Source organism: Elaeis guineensis, chromosome 8 (assembly GCF_000442705.2).
Source record: "Elaeis guineensis isolate ETL-2024a chromosome 8, EG11, whole genome shotgun sequence".
NCBI lineage: Eukaryota > Viridiplantae > Streptophyta > Magnoliopsida > Arecales > Arecaceae > Elaeis > Elaeis guineensis.
Genome location: NC_026000.2, coordinates 117,496,716 through 117,500,383, shown reverse-complemented (window position 1 = coordinate 117,500,383; position 3,668 = coordinate 117,496,716). Strand labels below are relative to the sequence as shown.

The 3,668-nt window shown below is 37.3% G+C and overlaps 1 pseudogene; it reads left to right on the top strand.

Annotated features, from left to right (window-relative positions):
• Positions 1–2,634: 2,634 nt before the first annotated feature.
• LOC105033913 (18.1 kDa class I heat shock protein-like) lies at positions 2,635–3,460 on the top strand (annotated as a pseudogene).
• Positions 3,461–3,668: the final 208 nt, after the last annotated feature.

Sequence of the window (3,668 nt, the reverse complement as noted above, 5' to 3'; positions counted from 1 at the left end):
TAGTCAATGATTTAATTCCATATGATCCATAACTTAATTCTCAATTAAGTCAATCTATTTATTCAATGAAATCGTATACTTCCAAATTGAATATATAGACTTAGGTCAATTCTTTCCTACGTCGTTTGATTTTGTACGTGACTCTATATGTTCGAACACTAAGCTGATAGCATAAAAATATTTTCTATACTAATCGAAGTTATTATCTAGTAATGATTTTTTACATTCGAATAGATCAAATATTTGCAAGATAATATTCAAGAATCTATGCATATGGTTACCACATAATTTATTCCTTTAATCCTGAATGCTCTAGGACGATGGGTTAAACTATCAATCCTGAAAGAATCATCCACATTGTATTTTAAATTTTCAAATCCATCACATGGATTACTCTGATCAAGATTTTACTAAATTAAAATATAGTGATACATTAGCTCCTATGATTCGAAAGAATCAATCTCATCTTGATCCATACACAGACTTTGTAAGTACTTGACTATAATCAGTAGCCTTCCATCACTGCATTAAAAATATAGATAATCCAGCACCAAAGCACAGTGAGTTGCTTGCAAGTCACTATAGTGATCTCAGATCTGAGGGATACTTATGTCCATACGCTTCACGAGCTACTCTTGATAGTAGAGTGCTCAATAAATGAGTCACTTATTTCGTGATGATATACTCCTATATCTCACCTGTATGCTATACCAGTGTCTTTACACTCCTTGGTTAAGAAGACAACCAACTTATATAGCACACAATGATCTTTACTTGATAAACATCATCATCCTTAATGATGTATCATTTGATCATGAATATATTTAAGAACTATACGATAATTTTTTTTTATCGATTACTTTATAGTTCTAAAGACTTCATCATAACATAAGAGTTCTAGCAAGAAAGATATAACTTTGTGATGAAAGATATCAAAAATAACTTTTATTCATTGATAAATAATTCATATACATATTACAAAATAAGCACAATCATCCAAACGACTGACTTTAGGACACATTACCTAACATAATAACATTGATAGTTGTGGTAGCCAGCGAACACAAAAGTAAATGGTCAAAGACCATCACAAAGAGGTTGAGAGGAGGTAGAAGGAGGTCAGGCAATGTGGGTCATGGTGAGGTGGCCATAGCCCTTGCTATGCAGTGACACACTGGCCACATGTATGGAAAATAGAGCAAGGGGGAGCAGAGCAACACCCTTAGTTGCCCTGGGTGGTGACTATGTTAGCAATAGAGGCTGGAGATGGTGGGGGATCACAGGCAAATGGTGATAGCATTGACTCTCTACTGATGGTGGTGGATTCTGTGGGAAGACAAATGGCAATACTCGAAATAGAAAAAACATGGCAAAATGAGAGGCAAGAGAGAGAGAGATGAGATTTTAAGGTGGCGACACTCGGTTGCAGTAGCATGGCCAACCATCGGAGATGAGATGAAGGGAGAGGAGAGGCTCGACAATGATCATCCGATTAGGCTGAGGCGATTTAAAGAAAGAGATCCAGAAAAGATTTGATAGAGGATAAACTTGACAATCGTTCGTCAATTAGGAGTGGTTCGATGGCCAACAGTTGTTTCACACTGACCTCACAACTCCATGTCTACTACACTCCCCTGCATATCCCAGTGGTGAGAGCTCGGGCAAAGAATCATAATCACCATTCCTTTGTTTTGAGCCCCAAATCCTTTTTTTCTGAATATGGGTTAAAGTCAATTAAGCTTGCCGATTTTAGTATAAATTAAGTTCGATTTAAGTCAGTTCTCATGAGATAAGTGACAAATATCACTACATCAAAAATATTGAAGAGGCATACCATCTTCTTAAAATAATAGAGTGGAAAAGTAAAAAAAATAAGGTTCAATTTTATTATGATTAATATCTCAATACATAAGCATCACTCCATATTTATAAGAGCCCAACCTTAATTTATCAAAGACAGTGAAATAACTTGAAATAAAAAATCATACAAAATCATATCTACTGCTCAAACTATTCTTGTAGACTCAATTCGATTGAAATTGAACTCTCTAAGCCTATTAAAATAATTTTAAGATAATAAATAACAACTTTGATTGGCTAATAAGAGCAATTATTTGTACACTATGGACGGTAATTGGATCACACACGAGTGAAGGTGGGACAGAATAAAAAAAAAAAAAAAAAGGGCTCCATTCATGCCAATCACCACGCATGATATTCTGCACCTCACACGATGTAATAAGAATTTCGCTGTTAATAATAATAATAAAAAAATAAATATAATTTAACATTAAATGGGATAGGAGCCCTAACCCGTAATTTAATCATTTTATTTCATCTATCTTTAATCATAATATATATATATAATATATATATATATATATATATATATATATATATATATTAAAATAAATTAAAATAAAATAGATGAGCTATACAACATCTTTTATTTTTATAACTTAATAAATACTTTAATTTATCTTTCAAATTTATATTATTTAATCTAATTATTATGATTTTTTTTAATTTCACTATTCTGCGATCTTTTAACAGAAGTCTCAGGAACACTCTAGAAAAAGCTTGCCCAGCTTGCGCCCCACACACCACCCCCACCGCCCAATCCAATATAATTATGATTCTTTCCCATCCACGCGCAGCATCACCAGTGACCTTCCGAGGTTTCCCTTCAATCTCTCTACCAGTCTCCAGTCCCTCGAAAAAGGAAAGAAAGATGTCCCTCATTCCTCGTGACTCTGCATTCGGCTCGAGCATCTTCGATCCCTTCAATGGCTTCGATCCCTTCCCTCTCGATCGCTGGGATCCCTTCGATCGCTTTGGCTTCCTCTTCGCCAGCCTCCTCTCTTTCCCCGGCGAGACCTCCGGCTTCGCCACCGCCCGCATCGAGTGGAGGGAGACGCCGAAGGCCCACGTCTTCAAGGCCGACATCCCTGGTCTCAAGATGGAGGAGGTCAAGATTGAGGTGGGGGATGACAATGTCCTCCAGATCAGCGGCGAGCGCAGCCGGGAACAGGGAAAGAGGACCGATACATGGCATCGCGCGGAGAAGAGCCGCAAATTTCTGACGCGGTTCCGACTGCCGGAGAACGCGAAGATGGACGACATTACACCGCCATGGAGGATGGCGTTCTCACCGTCACGGTGCCCAAGGGGTCAAGAAATCGGCGGTGAGATCCATCGAGATCGCTGGTTGAATCAACGATCGTTAGCAGACAGGGTTTGTAGTATTAATACTTACCAAAGGGAAGGGGGTTTGTGCAATAAAGCATCGCCATAAGTCGGGTTTTGTGTAGTTAAAGCATCGCCATTAAGTCCATGTCTTAATGTGAGGTGGTGGTTGTGTGCTTGTGAATACGATCTTCCCGTGCTCTGAGCGTGCTCAGGTGTGTCATGACTTTTGGCACTAACGGGTAGTGGAGATGTTATATTTTCTTCTGCGTAATTTCTTCCCTTTCCTTCTCCTCAAGCATCATTGTTAGCTAATCTATCTTAATATATTAAATAAATTAGAAATTACATTTCAATCATCTCGATATGAGCCGAGACTTGAATATTTCGTTATTTTTAGCAAGAAATATGAATTAGATTTTCATCCATCCATACATTTATTTATTTCTAAATAAGTTAGAATGATATGATAACTCATGATT